The sequence below is a fragment of the Echinops telfairi genome, unplaced genomic scaffold (genome assembly GCF_000313985.2).
Source record: "Echinops telfairi isolate 266 unplaced genomic scaffold, ASM31398v2 ScPeMD7_9;HRSCAF=40, whole genome shotgun sequence".
Classification (NCBI taxonomy): Eukaryota; Metazoa; Chordata; class Mammalia; order Afrosoricida; family Tenrecidae; genus Echinops; species Echinops telfairi.
In genome coordinates, this window is record NW_022103906.1 from 52,131,149 (window position 1) to 52,154,728 (window position 23,580).

Consider the following 23,580-nt stretch of genomic DNA (forward strand, 5'->3'; position numbering starts at 1 on the left):
AGATCTATTTCCCCATCCTCATATATAAATATATTTACATATGTACATGCCTTTATTTAGACCTCTATAAATGCCCTTTGCCTCCTATCTCTTTCCTCTATTTCCTTTGACTTTCCTCTTGTCCCACTATCATGCTCAGTCTTCATTTGGGTTTCTGTAATTCCTCTCAGTTACATTACCCCTGCTCATGCCCTACCAGGCTTCCTACACCCTCCTCACCACCGATTTGGATCACTTGTTGTTCCCTGGTCCCTGGGTTTGTTAACACCGCTTCCTTTCCCCCACCTCCCCCTCCCCCATGTTGCCCCGTAACTGTCGGTCCCGTTGTTTTCTCCTTGTCTTCTGGTCTTACGGTCATGGAGGTAGTAGTTTATAGAGGTCATTAAACCTACAGTCCATTTCCTTCTCCAATTCCTCTGCTGTTTCCAGTTGAGCAGAGACCATTATTATATCTTGCACAGGCATGCACCGGCTTTAAAGACCCCAGGTCTTGCTCACTCAATGAAGAGGGAAGAGAAAAAAAAATCCACAAGAACAATCGACTGAATCGGTCCAAGAACACATGACACTAAAGCTTAAAAGAGTTAAAATGTAATAATCAGAACAAGTGGGATGAGCATAATTTTTAGACATGATTGTCAAAGAAGGTAGCAGGAGGAATAACTGGACCCACAGTCAACAGACACCGAGCAGGTCACGGTACAGATCAGCAGACAGACTCCAACCGAACCAAGTACCCTGGTCATTTCAGAGCATGCACTGCAGTCTAAAGTCCAAGTGAGCACCAGGCTCACAGGCCAGCACTGAGTCACAGGGCAGAAACAGCTTCCAGTTGGGCACATCAGAGTTAAATCCAAGGTCCTTAAGGCTTGGAACCACAAATCATTCAGCCCTAATTTTAATTCTCTTTGCAGACAATGTATATGGAACATGCCCACTCAAGGAATTCTACTCCAAAAGGAATTTCTTCTTCAGGGTAAAATCAACCTCAGTTAGACTGTGTGATTCCTGAGACTACAGCTGTATTACCCTCTTCTTCGCATTTACAAAGCCCTCCCGCATGATGCTTACATAAAGCATATATTCAGTACACATTGGCTGTAAAATAGATCTCCTCAGCTAGCCAATAAACATCACTCATATGTAATAATGAATCAAAACCAACTGTTACACAACTTTTTGTAGTATCTAAATACAGATATTTTTAAATTTTTATAATAATACATCCTCTTTTCTTTTAATATTTAACGGAATTGTTCTTTTGGAGTGCAGTTTCAATGGACATAAAATAGAATTTATGTAACCTTACTGTAAGTGGAAAACTGAATATGGGCTCATTTCACTACATCCTCCCCCTCTTCCCTGAGAAGAGTACCTCCACTCACCTAGGTAGGCTTTGCTGTCTGACACAGTCGGTACAAACATACATACCTCTTCAAATGGGTCCAGATTCTCCCATCCCCAAGGTTTGGAACTGAAATAGTTGATGAGGAACAGTATAGCCCTGAAATGGAAGAACACATCGACTCAGGCCACGTGGAGCAAAACTGCACTCTCCATGTACTCAGAGCAGAGAAAGACGGTCAACACAGAGAGAATGTTAGCAATGAACGTATCAAGAGAAAGAACGATGAAAATTCAGGAGGTGAATCAACTGGCTGCTTACCACATGGTTCCTGACAACTTCCCCGGACACGGAGTTCTGAGAACTGCCCCAACACATTTACAATATCTATCCGGGTTTTTGTTTTGTTTTTAAATCATTTTATTGGGGGCTCATACAGCTCTTATTCCAATCCGTACATACATCCATTGTGTCAAGCACATTTGTACATTTGTTGCCTGTGGGATATAAAAAAGCTTTTCTCCAGCTTGTCTCCCCCAAATAAATATGTCAGACCTAGAACACTGCTTGCAACTAATCGTAAATGATTGTCAAGTTATCGTCCTGCAGGAATCTGCCATCCAAAGCAAGCAGACCCTATTATCTGTCCCTCCATAGGTGGGGCTCACTCCCTATTGTTGAGGGCAGTGTATTGCTTCCCTGGAAAGCTTAGAATAAATCAAGTCTCCAGCTCAAGGACAATCAGGTTAGGCTGCCATCGTGAATCTCAGAACTGCCCAGCTTGCCACAAGTGTACCTTTAATCCTTCCTCTTCCTATTGTGTGTACACCCCTAGAATGTCCCCCTCCCATTGCTGCATTGCCTATGGTACAACCCCTTCCTGTGACGTAGGTTGTTACCTGTAATCAGGGGGCCTGCATGGCCACAAAGATATATAAACTTTGGTTAGAAATAAATTACTCTCTCCTCTAGTCCTCCTTCTCTCTCCCTCCTTCCCCACTCCCTCTCCCTCTCTCTCCTGGCCTCTCTTCCTCCCACATCCCCAACTGGACCACCAAGAAGGGCTGAGGTGAGCATGCTACTATGAAATGTGTCTGACTTCTTCATTTTACTCTCTCCCCTATCTCTTCTATTCTCTACAACTTTACCATAATCATTATATATCATAACCATAGTGATGCCTCCGAACCCGTGATAGTTGCTAGGGGCTGGTTCACCTGACAGTTGCCATCATCATTTTCAAAACATTTTTTTTCTACTTGAGCCCTTGGTATCAGCTCCTCATTTTTTCCCTCCCTCCCTCATGAACCCTTGAAGATTTATAAATTGTTATTATTTTTTCATGTCTTACACTGACCGATGTCTCTCTTCGCCCACTTTTCTGTTGTCTGTCCCCCAGGGAGGGAGTTATATGTAGATCATTGTGATCGGTTCCCCCTTGTCCCCCAACCTTCCTCTTACCCTCCTGGTATGGCTACTCTCATTGTTGGTCCTGAGGGGTTTATATGTCCTGGATTCCCTGTGTTTCCAGTTCCTATCTATATCTGTGTACATGCTCTGGTCTAGCCAAATATGTAAGGTAGAATTGGGATCATGATATTCGGGTGGGGGCATGAAAGAACCAGAGGAAAGTTGTGTGTTTCATAGATGCTATACTGCACTCTGACTGGCTCATCTCTTCCTTGTGACCTTTCTGTAAGGGGATGTCCAATTGTCTACAGATGGGTTTTGGGTCTCTACTCTGCCCTCCCGCTCATTCACAATGATATGATTTTTTGTTCTGAGTCTTTGATGCCTGATACCTGATCCCATCAGCACCTCATAATCACATAGGCTGGTCCACATGGAAGAAGCACGCCTATCTGTTTTGTATGCATACATTAGCTGGAACTGATTTATTGCCTTCAATTAAGAGTGAACTATTTCTAAGAATTTATCATAGGAGAAACTTTAAATGGTGAGGTTTTTTGTTTTGTGTGTAAGCACATATCATTGTATAACTGTGATGATTTATAAATCATCTAACTATCAACAGCAAGGGACTGAATAGAAAATTGGACTGGCAACCCAATGGGATACAAACTTTTAGAAATGATGAAGTTTGTTGAGCAAGTGGGAAGAAATTAGAGTTTTATGATTACACCTGAGTGAAATACATAGGCAACAAATGGTAAAATAATAACAGCAGACGTGACAGAAAGGCAGGAATATGGGCCACTGCTATTGTCTTCATTGCCTGTGTTATGAATTACAAGGGTCCCGGAGCACAGGGACCCATAGAAAGCACTGCCTAGCCAAATTTTTCCCCCATGATGTGGCTAGTAGGTTTGAACTACCCCACTTTTGGTTAGCAGGCAGGTGCTTAACCATTATGATCCCAAGGCCTCTCATTGCCATTGAGTCGACTCTGACTTATAGCGACCCTGTAGGCCAGGCTGAAACTGCCCCAGTGGGTCTCCAAGACTGTAACTCTGTGGGAGTAGAAAGCCTAGTCTTCCCCCCACCCCCCGTTGTTCAACTGCTGACTACGCCATTCGCAGCCCAGGTATGAACTAACTCTTCATCACGGGGGCTCCTCACTAAGGCCTAGGGGTAACTAAATCATACTTTCTAGTTGTATTTTTTTTATGGCTATAAAAAAACCACAGAAACTTTTATGAAGCAAAACATTAAAATGTGAAATCAATGTTTTTTGGCATATCCTCCATCCAGGTCAATAAAACACCAGTCTCACTGTCATTGAGTCACTGCTGACTCCTGGTGACCTGCGGTGCGTTCTGAGGCTATAACTGCTGTGGGAGGAACAAGCCCTGTCTTTCTCCTGCAGAGCTGCTAGTCGTTTCAAACTGCCAACCATAGAGTGCAGACCAGACCACCCCGGCTTCTAGACAGGGCTTCTGAAACCAGTGCTTCCATCTCTCAAACCTTTCCCTAAAGTGTTTTGTGCTCATCCAGACATCCACGCTGCACTAGTGGTCTCTCCCTGCCCTTCTGGTTACACTTTAAAGACATTGTGGTTCTTATTTTCACTTGCATTTGAATTTGTCACGGTTGATTATGGTTAGCAAAGGTTCTAAACGATGACAACACTTGTGCGTGCATACATACACCCACACACTTACTAAAAAGTGCACAAAAATGGTCAACAAATCCCTTCACAATGCAAGATTCCTGTTTAAAATCTCTTCCCTCACTGGCTTCAGGGTTACTATCCTCTTGGTTTTCCACCGAAACTTAGAGCTGCTCCTTGCCATCTGTCTCTGCTGGACTTCTCTGCAGCCAGCCTCCCAACTGGAAGTGCTGCAGGCTCAGCCTGGACCTGCTTTTCTTCCTTCACTCACAACTGGCTATCAATACAGTGTTTGATGGCAACTCTCAGAAGCATATCTCCAGTCCTGACCTTTCTTCTAAGCGCCAGACTTGAATACCCAACTGCTTATCAACATTTCTACTTTGCATATTCAGCGGGGTCTCACACTGAACACACCTCAAAGAGAACTCCAGGTCCCCTCCTCCCATCAGCTTCCCCCAGTGTGCTCATTCTCGGGAAGAGACGCTGCGGTGCCCTCAAGGTTTCAGACCAAAAACCTAGGAGTCAATCTTGATTTCCTTCTTCCTCTCTCCTCTCAATCTCCTAAAAAACAAGATCTCACGGCCATCAAGCTGAAGTCGACTCATAATGACCCCATGGGGCAGAACAGAACTGCCCTTGTTAGTTTCTAAGACTTAATTCTTATCGGAGTAGAAAGGCCCATCATTCTCCCAAGGAGCAGCTGGTGATTTTGATCTGCTGACTTTGCAGTTGGCAGCCCAATGCATAATTACTAAGTCACTAGGCATAACCAGGACTGCACCCAATCTCAACTCCGATACAGGCTCCCTTCAGAATAGGAGTAGCTAGCAAATAGCACACAGCACATAACTCTGCTCAGGCTTACAACAGAAGGTCCTGGGGGAAAAAAACAAACAGGAGAAAAATATAGAACAAAGTTCAAAATCACAGGAAAAAAAAAAGACCAGACTTATAAGTCAGACAGAGATTGATGGACCCCTCCAGACTGCAATCCTTGGACACCCTGTACACCTGGAAGGGAGCCTCCCTTCCTGTGGTAACCTCCGTGGGAATCACATTTCAGCTGAACAACAGACAGACATCTAATGTGAACCCCAATGCCCAGGAGGAACTGAAGCCTCAGGACAATCAAGTGTTAGACACCAACACACCAGCACTGGCCCCCCCAAAAAACTGAGGGGCAGGAAGGGGCAGGAAAGAATGAATAGAAACTGGGAACCCAAGGAGGAAGTAGGAAAAAACTTACTACCGAGGAGACTGCAGGTAACACCGCAAAGCAAAGTATAAATCGTTGCATGGAAAACTAATTTGCTCTGTAAACTGTCACCCACACCCAAATTTTAAAATTTATACACACGTGTACATCAAACACAATCCTGACACTAGCAAGCACTCCCCTCGCCCAGACCACCACTGTCTCTCTCCTGGGTGACAAGTTGGGTGAATCCTGTGTCTCTGGCCATTACATCACACTCTCCACCCCCCAGCAGCTAGAATGCTCCTTATGAACTGTAATTCAGCTCATGCCAATGCCTCTCAAAACCCTTTCAATGGCTTCCCACCACACTTACTATGGACTCGGTGTTCTAGAATAATATTTGGCAAAAGATTCACCTTCGTGCTAAAGGCTGGTAGAAACATCTTCAAAAGCCAGGACGTCTGCTCTGGCCACGAGAAGCCAATGCTGCTGTCTGCACTCTACCTTCAACCCTGGATAGGGTGGGGGGACCGCTAAAGACCAGCAGCTGTGCACTCTGAAATCAGTGTGCACAGAACCCCTCACAAATCGCCACAGCTGGACTGAAGGCCGAGAGGCAAAGGGCGGTCTGGCGCTTTTGACCATTGCTGCTGAATAGCTGATTTCTAAGGTTCCACCCAAGAGGAGAATAAAAAGAAAAAGGTCTCTAAACATCCCCCCTCTAGAAGTACTGCAAGTGTCATACCCAGTCAGGAAAGAGTGTGTTGCTGCCTAGTTGTTAGGTGTCGGTGGACTAGGTTCCGACTACATGACCCCACGTCCCACAGAAGGCCACACCGCCCGCTCCTGGGCCAGCCTCCAACTGCTATTATGTTTGAGCTACCAGCCGTAAAAGATTATTTTATTTCTCAAAGTCAGACTGGAGCTATTTCTAGTCTGTGACTCTAACACACTTTGCAACATATATATCTAAAGAATTATTAGTATGTTAAATAATCCTCCCAGAAACTTAGAGCTGAAGTATAGAGTTCTTTGTTTAAATGGCCCATCGCCCATAGATTTCTAACAGTGTTTCACTCTGTATGCCCAGTCAGTTGTAGAAACAAGTTACTGCTTCAGATTTACCGTGACTAATAAGTACAAAATAGTTTCTTGAAATTAGAAGCCACTAGAAATAAGCCCCCCAGTACGCCCAGCCTCAAAAAAAGGACATCCCGTATTTATTTTCACTGCTTCTGAAAATAAAAAAAATCATTCACTAAAACTTGCATTGCCACCTAGCCAAGACATTCACTCTCCCCTGTACTTTTCACACCTGTCTTTAGACACCCACCCTCCCCACTTGGCCACCTCTTTCTGCCTATGTGGTCATCATCCGGCAGCAAGAAGGCAGTGATGGCTTGGTGCCATTTAGTCCCAGCTCCTAAACGGTAGCTATTTTTAGGTCAGCAACCTCTTTCTGATTCCTAACATGGCCCGAGCAAAACATAAGACCGTCTTTAGAGAGAAGCCCTGCAGCAGCCAGGCAAGCCCCAGGAGGACTGGCAACAATCCACTGTGCCACAGCAAGAGTCACCCAAGGGCTGCAAAAGCGAGGCTGCAGCCTAGGGATGGTGGGGTCAAGACCTCTGTGGCAACACCCAGGACTGCCCTCACTTGGCACGCTCTCGTTTCGGTTGATGACCTTTGTGTCCATGACGTCATGATGCTAGAAAGAAAAGGAAAGACAGAACTAAAAGGGGCTTAGTACTCTTCTAAAGAGTGAACTCTGTGTGCCGATAAAACATAAAGCAACTCACTGAGAGCACTGTGTTCCTGAAATACCATATCTGCCAGCAACCTCTGAAATGAATGACTTGTGTACAGTCTTGAAACAATGTTAAGTACTGGTAAAAAAAAACACTGAAAAAAATTAGACACCTTGAAGATCAACAAGCGGCCATCTAGCTGAGAAGCTACAAAGCCCACATGGAAAAAGCGCACCAGCCTGTGTGATCATGAGGTTTCGACAGGATCAAAGACCCAAAACAAAAACTCATATCAATATGAATAAGGGGGAGTGTGGAGTGGAGACCCAAAGCCAATCTGTAGACAACTGGACATCCCCTTACAGAAAGGTCACAAGGAAGAGATGAGCCAGCCAGGGCACAGCACAGCACTGATGAAACATACAACTTTCCTCTAGTTCTTTAATGTTTCCTGCCCCCCACCACCACCACTATTATGACCCAAAGTCTACCCTACAAATCTGGCTAGATCAGAGCATGTACACGGTTACAGATAAGAGCTCGAATCACAGGGAATCCAGGACAGTTAAACCTCACGGGACCAATAATGAGAGTAGAGATACCAGGAGGGGAAGGGGAAGGTTGTGGGGGAGAGGGGGAACCGATCATAATGATCGACATATAACCCATCCCTGGGGGACGGACAACAGAAAAGTGGGTAAAGGGAAAGGGCAGTCAGTGTAAGACATGGAGGAAAAATTATAAATTATCAAGGGTTCGGGTGGGGGTAGAAATGAACTCATACCAAGAACTCAAGTAGAAAGAAATTCTTTTGAAAATGATGATGGCAACATATGTACAAATGCGCATGATACAATGGATAGATGGATGGATTGTGATAAGAGCTGTAAGAGCCCCCAATAAGATTTTTTTAAAAAATTAGACACCTTTCCCAAAAAGTCACATACTAAAATGGTACAGTATGTAAAACATCTCCTTGTGCTATTTATAACTATTTACTCTAACATCTCTAATTGGAACAGGCCTACCAGAAACGTTAAATATATCTGATGTTACAGCCACACACCATCTAGCACTGCGCCTCTATAAAAGTCAGCTACAGTGACATGAATTTAAGAATGATAAGATTAAAATGAGTGTTTGGTTGGTTTTTCCATTTCACCACTAAATTGAAGCATAAAAATCTCAAGACATATTTGAATGTGACTGTTATAACAACTGAAATTTGATGGGAGATCACATCAAAATATATATATATAAAACCAAAAAAAAGGTGTTCATGTAATTCATACTGCATCTTTCTACCAAGGACATCATAGTATGCCAATATTGACTGTTTCATTTATGCCTGACTTGGACTTTGTAAAGAATTGTATACCTCTCCTGAAGCCACAAGTCTACAGTGTCAAAAAACATTTTCGCTCCAGGTTACTATCAAAGTCATTGAATGAAGACGTTGTGAGAACATTAGGGACAGCGAATGAGCACATTGTCAGTTCTAGTTTTTCGTGGGTAGCCTGGCTTGCCTCAGAGCCATCTGGTCAAGCCACAAAGGAGATTCATTCACCTTGTCTGACTTTGGCCATTAGCATCTGCTTCTCAGCAGTTTCAGGCCCCAGAGACCAGCACACCTTCACCTGTCATGGTCCCTTCTCCACTTGGGAGCTGAGATTCCCCAGCACAGCTAATGGCAGGAGTATGAATGAGAACAGTGTGATATAACGGGGACTCCACAAAGGAAGAAGCCTTGCCAAGTCCCCTCCCTATCCCCCCAAATCAAAATGAACACAGTGAAGTCTCATTGCTCCGAGATGGCTGCCTTTTAAATTTCTTAAGACGGGAGTGTCAGAAGATGGATCCTACAGGATCTTGGAATCTGTGCTCAATAAACATGGTAGAAAACACCCTGAATATATTGTTCGACATATATATCTGCATTCAGTATGCATGCATCTATGCTATAAGAAGAATCCAAAATGAAGGTGGAAGGTGGGGAGAGAGCACTAGAACTGACTGACTGCACAACTCATTTTAAAGGTGATTTAACCATGATGGGGAAGGGGGGAAGCTCTAAAATTATATGGTAATGATTGCACAATTCTGCTTGAAATGACTGAACGATTGAACTGTTGAATTGTATGATGTGTAAATTACGTGCCAATAAAACTGTTATAAAAAATAATCTGGAAATTTACAAACGGGCATCGCTTAGCTTTTACTCTCTAAGCCTTTAGCAACAGGAAATAGTCCTCAGTCGGGCTCCCAGCTGTTAAGACAACCTGACCAGTGACTTTTGTCTAAAATCATTGTTACGTGAAAGTAAGCCAAGGCATGAACCTCGGAAATAAATAAATTGCTAACATAAACAAAACAGTAATACGCTGACTACATCCATAATGGCAATCTGAAGCTCCAATTATCCAAACTGCTGGAAGCCAGCACTACTGCCCCCGTGCTCGGAGCCCTGCTGGTACAAGGGCCCAGCTCTGCACTGAAAGGCTGAGAGCGGAGGCCAGAAATGAACTTAATGGAGATGTACAGTTAGAAATAGTGGTGACATGTGCAGCCCATGCTCACCCAATTAATATTTGTGGTAGAAATAAATTTCCTCCATCTTCAGGAATAGATATTTCACAAGATAATTCACTGCAGACCCACAGCACGTCACCACCTTTCTTTGGTTACTCAGGAACCCGCCCCTCACCTGAAGCCACTCCTCAAGCTCCATATCAGGAGTATTATTTTCAGAAAGAAAATCAAAACAGAATTTTGTTAAAGACTGTTTCTTAATAAAGCTGACAAGTGTTTGGAGTAAGGATGACCTAATGCCTAAAACATCGTCTGAAGCTTTGGGATGTCAGACGTGTGAGAGAGAGGACGGCATAAACACTGCATTCAGTGCATGAAGGGACAGACAAGTACGGACCACTTCTCTCTGACACACTGGCCATTTATGTTTATCCTTCCTTGGTCAGCAAAGTGTGAGAAGCCAGGATGGAGGAGAGGACAGCTAGTTCTTCCATGGATAAAGATAACACAAGCCCATAGGTACTCAAGGTCCACCACATGTTCTCTCAGCCATCCTCCCTTTTAAAAGCCCTTGGGACACACAGGTCACAAGAGGCCGTCATCTTTCCTCTACCGGCCCCCTTGAGAGACACTAAACCTGATGTTCCCAGAAGTTCTGTTCCTTGTCCATATACTAGAGTTAATAAATACCAGCAACGGACATTAAACCCATTTCTAGTGTGTACTCTTGATCACTCTCTGTCCTCAATCATAAACACCCCCCCCCCCAACATTTAATAACTCTATAGAGTCAAAGATCTCAAAGCCGTTTGCCACGTGGGGCACCCATCATTCACAGTGGGCTCTAACTCACTCCCAGTCATGACCTAATTTTCCTCAACTGTAAAATCGTGGTCACAATAACCAACCATGCTGTACGGTTGCTTCAGGAGTCAGTTAAAATATCTGGAAACTTTTTAACTCACAATTTATAATAGCTATTATACCACCACCAACCTCATGAAATAGCTTCATTATTATCCTCACTTTAGTGACTAAAGTTCAGTAAAAATCTTTCGTGTGGCTGGAAAATTTTCTGGCATGGTGTGGATGTTCTACCTTTTCACTGAGCACTGGTTACATAGACATGTCATTGGTCAAAACTCATATAATTATATATTTAAGCTAGGTGCTCACAGCATCTGGCTGCAAATCAAAAGGTCATCGGTTCAAACCCACGAGTTGCTACAGGAGGAGAGGTGTGACCCGACACTTGCTTCCATCAAGATTGGAGCCTTGGGGCACTATGAGTCCAGACAGACAAGGTGGAAGCAGGCTTTCCACCAATGATTGTCATGGTGTTTCACTTATTTTCTTAACTGGAACAAATTGTTTAATGATCGAGTGGCCCATAAACAGCCATATATCTTCTGGAACATATTCACTTATCCAGCTATGTGATGCCGACAGCTGTTTTATGCTTTTCTTCTTCTTCCCCTGGAATCCACTTTCCAATGAACTCCCTCTGACTGACCGTAGTTGAAAACCTTGTGTATTAACCATGCCCCCTGACCATTTTAATCTGGTCGCATAGGCATCAAACCATCCAGGCTGATTCAGGACTCCACCTACACCCTCTGGCTCTGCCCCTGGAGGGCATTACAACCAGAGACCTACCTGGAAAAGCAGGTCTAGATCACAAACCAAATGCCTGATGTCCCAAACAGACACCTGAGATTCTAAATGATAAGAGGGGACTTTTAAAAGTTTGTGGGGGAACTCTATGATCTCTTCATTACAGATTTCGGTGAGCTTTTTGAAGCCCCCTCATATTTCTCAGACTATGTCAGCATTCCTTCCACAATCTACTGAACCTCTAAATATAGAGCACCGTTCTAACGTTTATTCATATAGAGCTGAACAAAACAATACTGTTCTTACTCTCCTGAATGTTGCATCATACTGTGGGTAAGTTTCAAAGACCAGTTTACAAACAGGAGACAGTACACAGAGCTGACTCCAAGAGAGTATTGGACAAATATAGAAAGGATTCTTCTTCTGAATAGAGCATACAAAATGGAGTAGCCATGGACAATAAAAAGGCTGACAAGAGGTCACCAAGAATAAAGAAGTAAACAACAAAATGGCTGATGAAACTGGAATCCAAGGCTATCAGGCCAAAGACTTGGGGTTTCAACCCCTTATCAGACTGAACACGCACAACCACACCTATGGCTGCCTCCACAAGAATTGTATGAAATCCATTGACGAGCCCGGAGGGGTAGAGCTTCTTGTCCACTGCAACGGACCAGAACTCTCCCTCTCTCCTTCACTCTTGCCGGTAAGTCTTGCCTGCTTGGCCCCGAGAGTATGTTCTACTCATGCAAGAACCTGGCCTAGTCCCTGGGCAAAACTTAAAGACTGCAAGGTTCCTGCCCTGGAGCATAAAGTGACTGATTCCTAAGCTCTGGCTTTGGAACGCTCATAAGGTGCTCGAGACGTCTTCTTCTTTAAGAAAATAACTGAAGACAAATGACCAATTATGCCTACATAAATGACAGAACTGTCATAGAAATGTATAGGTGGCCAAAAAAAAAGAGAAATGTATAGGTGGCCAAAGAAATGATTTAGATAAAGAGACTTGGTTTCCTTTCAGGCTCAAAACTGCATTCAGCTAGTTAAAGTTACCCAAAGGTTAGTAAAACTTTAAGAGAATGGTGGGAAATGGGAGTTATCAGTGGACAGGACAACTTAAAGCTAAAAAAGTCCTCCCCCAGAAGTGTTAAACGGCCATGAGCAGCTATTTGTTGGCACCGTTCAGTTGGTTGTCTTATTTCTTCAAAGTTCACTTAGCTAAAAGGAAATAATTTTCCATCTGAATCATGCCAAGACCAACTGAAAAGTGCCCATCCATGTTTGTGTGTGGTTGCGTAAGCTGGCACCTCACCTTTAACCTCCCAACCTTCGCTAAACATCAACTTCCTTTACTTGAGAAGGATTACCTACGATAGACTTTCCACTAGCAAATATGAGTTCTTGAACAGAAGGTCATTGTAGGACATGTCTAATGTCTCAGCAGCAGCCCGAAGGACGGGCCAACTTTCACAGATTGGCCTATGTACTTATAAACTTGGCACATTCCTTAAGGTCACTTTAAACTAAAGACGTTTAACACTAACAAACATGACTGAGAACCAGGGTGTAAAAATTATTTGGGGGGCAATTATTCTCTCCAGTTATGGGTGATACTAGGTCTCACTTCCCAGTTAAATGTCCATCTGGGGTTACCTCCATTTGCCCTGAGGTAGTTTATTGTGCCAACCTGGCCGATAAACACATGTGGGGTTAATTGAAGGGTGGAGAGATAAATGGCTTGGTGAGCCTCGCCTTTCTAGTTCTCGGGTTTCTTGCTTTGTGATGGTCAGACCAGGGTGCAGCTGCTTAGCCAGTTCCCTGCTTCAGCTGGCAAGGCTCACTTCCTGCAAGACATTACCAAGGAGAAGCCACATGAACCTACCCCGATGCAGCCCTGGGTGCTGGAGCACCCGTGTGGAGACCCCTGCCAGCTCTGAGATGCTTACAGATTCAATAATTTGGCTTTCCTCCTGCAGTTGGCATCATAGTGTGTGTTTTGTGAGAGGGAGGAGGACTTTGTAGATTGGTGTCAGACATATGGATTAATGTTGGACTTGTGGGCTTGGGCAGGACTGGGTTGGGATGTTTTCTTGATGTGCACTTAAACCTTTACATAAAACTCTCTCTTATACATTAGTTTCTGTGGATTTGTTTCTCTAAAGTATCCAGACTAACACATGCCCCCAAAATGATCTGCTTCAGTGTAGCTTAAAATAATGAAAGTAGATTCAAAATGCTTGTAGAAAAGTTTCCACAAAACAAATATTACACTCTATTCAGCAGACTAGACCTTGCTGGGTAACATGCAAAGTGTGATGAGTTAAGTAAGTAGAACTAGTAGAATTTTATTAGAAAACTATAAAACCTTATGAGAAATGCACTATAAATTATCTGTCAACTTTCCATTTGTGCTACTCATCTGAACGGGCTGCAACATCTGGTATTCTGTTTTATGTTCTGTGGTTAGAAAATGGAAAAATACCAAACCATAATTATGTCATCTGGAATTTCGCATATCCAAAATGCTACATGACATTGATCCCACTTCAGCACCAATAAACAGAATATCCAATCGACAGTAATGTATTATCTCTATGGAACTAAAGGAGCCAGTAACAGTATCATATTGGGAGTGAAGAGTGGACCGGGAAGAAAAAGACAGATCCCAGCCCAAGTTCCATAAGTAGCCACAGAAATCAAACATACCAACCACTCTGGTCCTGTTTCCATCATCTATAAAACAAGAGCTCACAAACTGCCCTGCCCAAGCCACAGGGCTGATGCGATACCCTGTTTCTCTGAAAGTAAGACATCCCCCGAAAATAAGACCTACTTACAGTTTTGCCTCTCGCTGAAGGCATCCCCCCAAAAATACCTCCCCGAAAAGAAGCCCCCCTGAAGCTACTATAACTCTGGACTCTGGACTGTAGTGGCGGGCATCACCATGCAGCTCACTGTTGGCCACAGCACAGCCAGAGCAGACAGGAAGTGCGAGGTATCTTTTAATAAAACAATAAACAATAAATGTGTACTATATTCTTCCTCATGGAAAAATAAGACATCCCCTGAAAATAAGACCTACCGCATCTTTGGGAGCAAAAATTAATATAAGACACTGTCTTATTTTCAGGGAAATGGTAACTGGATGAAAGTATTCTTAGAGTAGGTGGTTTTGCATTTACAAGGTGTTTACACACACACACATTTTTATTATTATTATTATTTCACTTTGCCTGGAAGATGAAAATTCAGATTGTTTTCATATTTAAATATATGAATGATAACACTTTACAGCTGAAAATCATACGTATGAACCTAACTTGACTAAGCTGCAGGGTAAAATGATACTTTAAAATCTACAAGTGCATCACTGTTTCAAAGTGATGACTCAACTTAGTGTTTTGAATATGTGCTGATAGGAAACTGGCGGTGTTACACAGACTTTCGTATCTGCTGTATTATAGAAAATGAAATAAAACTGCACTTCAAGTGCCACAAAATATCAGGAAGTCACTCATCAAACTCTAAAGAAAACCAAGAAGTGACAAAGCTGAATCCAAGAATAAATAATCTCAAAGGTACCTAGCCTTTGGGTTTTTTTCAAGAATGCAGAAACGCCAAGACTAAACCCTGCAAAAATCTTCTGGCTCAAAATTGAAGACATTCCTGGAAGCCATCTATCAGTGAAGTAAAAGTCAAACCAAACTCACTGCCATCAAGTTCATGCCAACTCACAGAGACCCTACAGGCTAGGGCAGAACTGCCCCTATACGCTTCCGAGACGATAACTCTTTAAAGGAGTAGAAAGCCCCATCTTCTCCCGAGGAGCTGCTGGTGGTTTGGGACTGATGGCCTTGCAGTTAGCTGCCCAATGAGTGACCACTACACCACACCAAGACTCCTGGTCAATTAATAGACGGGCCTATATAATAAATAATAACACCAGGGAACAATATGCACCCTGGGACAATCGAGGACACAAGACCAAATGAGCACCGTTTGCCCAAACCAAAGATGAAAAGGCAGGAGGGACAGGGAACCCCAACAAATGCAAACAGGGAACCCAGGAGGGAAAGGTGGAAGGGGTGCTGACTTTTTGTCTGAATTGCATGCAATGCCCCAGATTAGATTAGAAAACTGATTAGAAAAATAATTTGCTATGTAAACCTTCACCAGAACCACAACAAAATGTTCCCAGAAAATGAGTAAGGGTCACTGTGCCTAGAATTTTTTTTTTTTTTTTTGGCCGACAGAAAGCACCAGCAAGTCCAAGCAACACCACCACTGAAGCTTGAGTTGTGTGCAATAAATGAGATGCCTACCCATGATTCAGAAGGTTGAGACAACAAAGACACAAAATTAGCATGTTGATAATCCTTTATATGCATGACACCATAAACTCCACAAAACACGGGTACTATCTCCATGGCTCAGTGAGAGAACAGGGGTGCAGAGGCAATGAAGTAGCTCACCAAGGTCACAAGGCTACTATAGCAGATCCCAGACCTAATCGCTACACCTGTGCACTCTCCATCATAAGCCTGCACTGAATGTCCCATAGCTATCAGTTTCTCCACTTCTATACCCAGGGCTTCATAATACTTCAGAGAGCAAACTCTAGCCAACTGTTTGAAATGCCTCCATTTGTTTTATTATTTCAAATTCAATAAAAGTGGGAGTGAGGAAATGAATAAAAGCAATGCCCTGACCTGGGTGGGGCAAAGCTCATTCATTCAAGTTCAACCCGACTTAACAGATATCAATATAATATGATTTTCATGTTTTATGTAGCTATGAGACTGTAAATTTTAAATATTTGGTTTAACAAGCTATATGTGGCATTTCTCACAGAGGCACAATAGTTTAAATAACCTATAAAGTTCTTCAAAAAACGAAAATGCAGAGGTTTGGCTTTTTTTATGCTCCTATCTGCTTTTCACTGAGCGGAGCCCACCCTTCCCACCTTGGGATTAAAACTAATTATTAAATCCGCCTGCACATTTCCCCTCAGTATCCCCCATCTAGAAATGTTTAAACACATAAAACAGAACATTCAACTAGATCTTTTATTGAACACTATGCAACAAGGGGCTCTCAGTGACGCCTCAAAGAGGTTTAACAAAATGTGAAGCTACTCTGAAATGAAAATTTTACTAAACAGGAGAAAGGATTCTAGACAAGAAGTCATCTGCATCCCTCTCTTGGATGGGGACATAAGCTTCTCTGGACAGAAAAAACAACAGCAGCAGCAGTCCAAGTCGCCATTCAAGAGAAATTATCAACCTGCAACTGTCTGTGGAAATAAAGAATATTACAAACAACAACAAAATCATAATTGGAATTAATTCAGAACAAATATTTACATAAGGATATGCCAGGTATTGAGAACGGTTCTTAAAAGTATCAGGCCAAAGGCATTAGGAAGCGCTACACTACCAGCTCTACTTCAACCCGCTCCAACAGGGCTGCCTGACCAAGGACAAAAGGCGGAGTGTCTGCACCTTCTCTGCCTGCTGAGCGAGGAACAGTGGGTGCAGGGCGGAAAATGAGGAGAGGCCAAGGAGAAAGTACAGAAAAGCAGTAAGGAAATGAATGTCTCTCGTTTAAAACCCTTTTTTTTTTTTTAAGATAATTTTATTGGGGGCTCTTAAAGCTTTTATAATAATCCATACATCAATTATATCAAACATATTTATACATATGCTGTCCTCATTTTCTAAACAATTACTTTCTATTTGAGCCCTTGGTATCCATTCTTTTTTTCCCTCCTGCCCCCCCCATCCCATCCTTGGGACCCCCTGATAAATTATAAATTATTAATACGTATTTCCTTATTTTCTCTTAGGATTATTTTTTAATTATTTTATTGGGGGCTCGTACAACTCTTATCACAATGCAAGCATCCATCCATTGTGTCAAGCACATTTGTATATTTGTTGCTATCAACATTTTCAAAACATTTTCCTTCTACTTGAGCCCTTGGTATCAGCTTCCCATTTTTCCCCTCCCTCATGAACCCTTGAAAATTTATGAATTATTATTTTTTCATGTTTTACACTGACCGATGTCTCCCTTCACCAAATTTTCTGTTGTCCATACCCCTGGGAGAGGGGTATAGGTAGATCATTGTGATCGGCTCCCCCTCTCTGCCCCCACCTTACCCCCCCCACAATACCCTCCTGGTATTGCTACTATTTCTGTTCCTGAGGGGTTTATCTGACCTGGATTCCATGTGTCATGAGCTCTTATCTGTACCTGCGCACATGCTCCAGCCTAGCCCACAGTGAAAGGCAGGATTGGGGTCATGATAGTGGGAGGTGAGGAAGCCTCAAGGAACCAGAGGAATATTGTTTTTCATCGGTGCTATACCCTGGTTGACTCATTCCTTCCTTGTGACCCTTCTGTGAGGGGATGTCCCACTGTCTATAGATGACTTTTGGTCTCTACTCCGACCCCCCTCTTTCTCAACAATGTTTGTGGTCTTCTGATGCCTGTTACCTGATCCCATCGACACCTCATGATTGCACAGGCTGGCTGGCTTCTCCTATGTGGGCATGTTGCTTCTCTGCTAGATGGCCACTTGTTTAACTTCAAGCCCTTAAGACCCCAGGTGCTATATCTTTTGATAGCCAGGCACTATCAGCTTTCATCATCACATTTGCTTGTGTACCGATTTTATCTTCAGGGACTGTGTCAGGAGGGTGAGGACCACAGAATGGCAGCTTGTTAGAACAAAGTGTTCTTGAGTTGAGGGAGGGCTTGAGCAGAGGCTCAAAGTCCATCCCGTTCCTCAATGTATTACCATGGAAGTATATATGCCTAGGCCAATACCTCTATTTTTATGAATTAATACATTTATGTAAGTGCACACCTATGTTTATACCTCTATCCATAGCTTTGCTTCCTAGATCTTTCTTCTGTTTCCTTTTACCCTCCTCCTAAAAGCCCTTTTTAAGCAGCCTTGAATAACCAAAGAATTCCACAACTCTTACTGCCCTCAGAGCTATAGATAATTTATTCCAGGCAACATCTGGTATAAATAATTTTAAGTGTTCTGGGGCACAGAGCCTCATGAAGCTTAGACTCCCATCTTCAAGAAGCTAATGTCAGAAAAAGATACTGAGAAAAGGTAACCACGTAAGAAAGAAGTTAAGCGAGGGGAGTCGTGAAAGCCATAACATAGTGCTTTTCAACGTGGTGAAAAGGACAGAGTAACAGGGACTGTTGACACGGATCCTTAAGACAACCAAGAACATCAGTCCAGCCTTATATTTAACCCGCTTTAGTCAAGACTATTAGTTGTTAGCTGCAGCTGAGTGACCATAGCTCACAGCACAACAGAACAAAATGCTGCTTTTTGATCATCCCCATGACCAATTGGGTCATCTCCATTACCAAATGGGAATCAGCCCACTGTGATCCATAGGGTTTTGTGTGTTAAATGTTATTGATTTGTTGCTCGTGTTGAGACTACACATAGCAGACCCTACAACGATTCACCAGTGTCCACACGTACAATCCACTGGCATCAATCACATTCTGAGTTGTGCAAGCATTCTCTCAATCCTTTTCTGGCTTCTCCCCCATTACCATTCATTCACTGCCCTCAAGGTTGGAAACCCCTAAAGTTGCTGTTGTAAATTTTATTTCACAGTTTTTAAAAGAGCATAATGCACAAGCCAGACCTTTTTGAACTCGTTAATGTGAACGATTGCTTTAGGAAAACTTCAGAGATACTTTTAATTCCAAGTCTAAAGATAACAGGATGCGTTTCAGGGGTTCATCCAGCTTCCATGGCTCCAGAAAGTTTGGAATCCACGGGACTTGAAAGTCTTCCGCATTTGGCACCAGCTGGTCTCTTTGGGTGATGTTTGCAGAGAGATGCCCAGGCCTTTCTTCCTAATCCATCTCAGTCTAGAAAGTGTCCTATAGTTTAAATTACAAATGGAAACCCTAAACCTAGTTTTGAATATCCACATAGATTCTGCCTCTGAAGTCAGCAATATAGAAGCTTTGCCCTCAGGCACTGTTAGAAAGTGGACTGCTACTCCCCTAGCCAGGCCAGGGAAGGCCAGCCTAGCCCTTAAGAACTTGCCCGGGCGTGCCTTTGGTGAAATTTGGGGTCTGAAGGTCACAAAGTCAGGAATCACTGACTGACTGGGTCAGAGGGCCCTAACCCAATCTTGCAAACGCTCCCAGGGGCAACAGTGTATGTATCCCAACTGCAGTTCCTCTTCCACTTCTGCAGCCCGGCCTGCAACTGTGATGGCCTGATGATGACCAGTCAGGGTTTGTGACCTTTCCTTGGTTCTCCATGTCCTATTTGAGTGACCAGTCTTCTGTGAGTCCTTACACACCATTATGGCCTCAGGTATAAGGTCTCCTTTATTGGTATGATGGGTCTTTGTCTTGTCTTTGTCCTTTTTAAGTGCTTGGCTGCTAACTCAAAGGTGGGTGGTTTGAAGCCACAAGCTGCTCCATTGGAGAAAAGACCTGGCAATGCTTCTGAAATGATTTATAGCCTAGAAGGTTCTCTGGAGCAATTCTCTAGGGTCTGACAGGGCCACTGTGAGAAGGAACCCACTCATTGTTCTACAACAATAACACACCTGTTTCCATTCCTACCGCCTAGACAAGTAAGCTAAGCCTTAAAAAGGACACCGTTTCAGCTTTCTTTCTTTAATTGTTAATAAGTGTTTTTAAAATTCTAACAGCAAAAGGGAAAAAAACACCAATCATCACAGAACACTGTTAAACACATCGTACAAACTGCTTATCTAAAATAAGGTGAAGAAGTGTTGACTTTCCCTTCAGGAGTGGTATATAGACAAACAGTGCCGAAGTTAAATATTTCCAAGTTTCTGATGGAAAAAAAGCAGAAGAGATAAGCTAACAACCCAACAGGAAGCTGAATGAATACTGCCATCAACATTAAGTTACACATTTATTTAACAATATATTTTTTCACACCCCTCCACCCTCCTCCACTCTTCGGCTACGTAAGAATCTTTCACAGAGGGAACAATCCCTTTCTTGATGCCAATGTAGATGCAAAATTTCCTTATATCTTTTAGTTAATGGTTGAAGATCAAGATAGTTATGGCTGACTGGCCTTTAAAGTTGAACCCCAACATTCTTATCTTTGAGTTTTAATTCAGCTTCATTCGCTCGGAAAAAAAAAATTCTGTTCAACTCTGTTCACAAAGCAAACAAAAGTTTCTCAATAGATGACATTAGGACTATCGCTACTTACTTTAACAAAAGTTTCTAGATTAGGTTTTTTTCCTTCCTTTTATTTTTTTAACTTACTGTAACTTACATAAAATCTTTCATTAACTCTTCAATTTGGAACTTAAATTTAGAGTTAAGCGAAACCTACTACTTTAATGAGCCAATAAGATTTTTTGTCACCAAGGATTATCTACATGCAAATATGCACTTCTGACGTGCTAGAAAGCTATTTACTTAAGTGAAGCACATCTTGATTCAATCTTGTTTACACCGCACATTTGGTGAGCAAACTTTTCCTCCTGATTGTGTAAAGGTCAGAAATCAGGTCAGTCACAAATTGCAAATTAGCCCATGGTATATGACAAAGAGGATGTATTTTATCTACGGAAGTAGAAGGCTTTCTGGGTGGTGCGACATTAAGCATGGTGGGGCTGTTGAAAGGTTGGTGACTCCCACCCACCCACCCGAGTGCTTTGGAAATCAGGCTTAGTCATCTTCCACATGGTCACAGTCTTGAAATGCCTTTGGGCAGTTCAACTATACACACATGGGGTCCCCAGGAGTCAGATTCGGCTCCACAGCCACTAACGAGTGACCTTTAAATAATAAAGGCCAACACAAAACGTCCACCTCAAAATGTTAAAGCCTGCTTTGTTCTTCTTGGGCCAAGTGAGCAAGGGCAAGTCATGCATTCATACCATCATGGAAAATGACACGGGTTGAGGCTCCTTTCTTCAGAGAACGATCACTAGGGCAATCTTCTATAAAACCTGGTTCAGAAATTAATTTTTTTAATAAAGAGATCCTATCAAACTCAGTCCCCAGCCAAGTAAGGGCAAGCCTGCTCAAAGCAGGCTTTTCTGGACCAAGTTTCAGATTGGCTGAGGTCTCGCTGCCCCATCGGGTCCCTCTTTGCTTACAGGATGGAATCACTCATCCTCCATCACGCCTGTTCATCTGCTCTGGAAGTCACAGTCATCAATGCCCAGGTGTCTGCCAACTGAGCAGTAGTGGCTGATTCCTCCCAGGCTCAACTCCCTCCAGAGCAAGTTCAGGGACACTTCTAAGGGCCTGCAAAACACACACACCTGACACCAATCTCATCCCCAGAACTCAAACAGGGGGCTCTAAGGATGGAGAAAGGAGTCTTAGTGAAATAGAGGTTACACATTGGACTGCTACCTGCAAGTCTCGTCATTTGAATCCACCGCTGCTACTTGGCAAAGAGGAGGCTTTCTACTCCCATAGAGAGTTACAGTCTCAGAAATCCACAGTGGCGGTTCTATGCTGCCCTATAGGGTTGCTATGAATTGGAAAAACAACTCAATGGCCTTGAGTTTGTTTGTTTTTAAAGATGGAGAATAAAAAAGAAAGCGACTAAGGCTCCCATGGGGAGCACCCCCCCTTTGGTGAGCCTTTAAAAGTCCTAAGGTATATTTAGAAGTCCTAAGTGATAGTTGACTGCCAACCAAAAGGAGGCCCGTGTAAGTCTGCCCAGAAGTACTTTAGAAGGCAGGCCTGGTGATCTATCACCCAAACACCAGCTATTGGAAACCATTGGCGCAGTTCTATTCCTGACACAGGGAACTGCGCCAAGTGGGAACTGATTTGGTAACAGCTGGTATCTTAAGGTGAAAGAAAGATAAGGCCTTTGATTCCTGTAAACAGCTACAGGCCTATCAAAAACTGATAGGAGCAATTCTACCTTGTCTTAAAGGGTCGTTGTGGATTGCAATCACCTTGAAGGCAGTGAGTTTGCTGTACTTAAGAAGGTAGTGATGGTTCAGGTCAGACCTCTCTACCTTTCATGTCAGAGACCTGGGTTCAATGACTGGACCTACACAGCCACCAACTATGTGCCTATGATGCTAATTAAATAGGAGTCAGTAGAACTTCCTGGGACTAACTAGGAAGAAAGGTGGCCAAATGATCTAAATACCAGCCCAATGAAAACCCTGTGAATCATAAAGGCCCAATCTGCAACTGATGATGAGAGTGGTTTAGGGCTGGACTGTGTTTCATTCAGTTCTTGTGTTCATGGAGTGACACAGTAGCAGCTAGCAACAATACAAAAAGAAAACTCAAGTTAGAGAAATCAGGAATAAGACTTTCGTCCCCCTTCAAATAAGCAGCTTAATCTATGGGAAGTATTAGAAATTAATTTGGGAAAATATTTAACTATATATTCATCTACTGCGGTGATTCTCAACTTTCCTAGTGCCGCGACCCTTTAATACAATTCCTCATGTTGTGGTACCGCCCCCCAACCATAGAATTATTTGTGTTGCTACTTCATAGCTGTCCTTTTGCTTCTGTTATGAATCGGATGACCCTTGTGAAAGAGTCGTTCCACCCCCAAAAGGGTCGCAACCCACAGGTTGCAAACCACTGATCTACTGGGACATCAAAAAGAAAAAACTCTTGTTGTTGTTTTATGATTGAATATCATAATGGGACTGTAGGGCTAATATACATCATCACAATACAACCAATCTTAAAGACTTTCTATTCCTAGGATTCAAAATAGTATTCTGCTCTGGTTTCAAAGAATTTGCTTCTAACATTGTATGCAACATGCAAGATTACTTCTCATCAATAGACAATCTATTTTGCAACAGTTTTTATCTAGGACACAGATTCTTGTAATGGAATTGGGAAGAATCTAATTCAGAATTTTGGAATTATTTTTTTTTAATTTCCTCTATGAATGTATTATGAATTGTAGTCCACCACCCCCTAAAAAGTGAGTGAATAAACAATATATTCAAGCCTTGGGTGCCTTTGAACAAAAACTGTGGGTCTTTCTTAAAGTTATCCGTTGATATGAGGTCATGGGCGGGGG

General features: G+C 42.8%; 1 protein-coding gene across 3 annotated transcripts in view; it reads right to left on the minus strand.

The window, feature by feature from the left end:
* Window positions 1-23,580, minus strand: part of MTUS1 (microtubule associated scaffold protein 1) — a 170,189-nt gene that overhangs the window by 144,111 nt on the left and 2,498 nt on the right. For all 3 annotated transcript variants that reach the window (XM_004696163.2, XM_045286920.1, XM_045286919.1), the window contains exon 2: window positions 1,432-1,504. The gene's annotated coding sequence lies outside the window, so the exon portion shown is untranslated. The remainder of the gene's footprint in view (window positions 1-1,431; window positions 1,505-23,580) is intronic.